This window comes from Cynara cardunculus (genome assembly GCF_001531365.2).
Source record: "Cynara cardunculus var. scolymus isolate 2C chromosome LG 3, CcrdV1, whole genome shotgun sequence".
Taxonomy (NCBI): Eukaryota; Viridiplantae; Streptophyta; class Magnoliopsida; order Asterales; family Asteraceae; genus Cynara; species Cynara cardunculus.
This window is the reverse complement of record NC_037530.1, coordinates 23,237,148-23,238,130: the sequence shown is the minus strand read 5'-3', so window position 1 is coordinate 23,238,130 and position 983 is coordinate 23,237,148.

The following is a 983-nucleotide window of genomic DNA, read 5'->3' as shown; positions in this document are numbered from 1 at the left end:
GAACCAGAGGTGGTCTGGTTGGATATCGATGAAGGAATTCATAGATGGAATGTTGGATTGCATGATTAAGAAGCCTTGGATGACAAACCATATGCTCTGTTTAAGCATGTTCAATCCATTATGTAGGACCAAAGGGGCTCTGGTTTGATACCTGGTTTATTATGTAGCATTTAGATGGCAAGAGGCTCTGGTATTATAAATGCATATGTATGCAATAGATATTCATGATGAATGAATGGCTCCCCCTCAAATGATGCATGTATATTGGTTGAGTTTTAAAAACTCCCCCTAGAACCAATAATAAGGATGATTAAGGTGACCAGAGGCTCTGGTCTATACAACCAGAGGCTCTGGTAGTGAAGGATGATGGAATGATGAAATATGGCTAAGGATATGCATATAAATGGGTCTTTGAGACCAGAGGGCTCTGGTTCCAAAGACAATGAATCCAAAGGCTCTGGTCTTTAGAACCAGAGGCTCTGGTAGCAAAGGCGAGGAAAAAGATGTATGAGAAAATGGTTAAGTGTATGGGAAAGAGTATAATGGTTGAGCCTTTGAGACCAAAGGGGCTCTCGTTCCAAAGGCTTTGAATCCAGAGACTCTGATCTTTAGAAAACCAGAGGCTCTGGTTCCAAAGGCGATGAAATGAAGTATGAAAATATGATTAAGTGCATGAGAGAGAAAGGGGGGTGGGGGACTCTTTGGGTCCAGAGGAGCTCTAGTTACAAAGAGTATGAATCCAGAGGCTGTGGTCTTTAGAACCAGAGGCTCTGGTGGTCTTAGAGATGAAAAGAAAGAAGAAAGGGGAATTGAGCATGCCAAGTCTTATTTGGAAACTAGAGGTCTCTGGTTGCAAAAGACTTGGAAACCAGAGGCTCTGGTCTTTAGAAGAGAAATTAAATTTTGAAAATTCTGAAAGAATAAAAGTGGAAAAAGAAGCAAGTTTCTACAAAAGAGAGACTGACCTTCTAACCGAAGAAAAA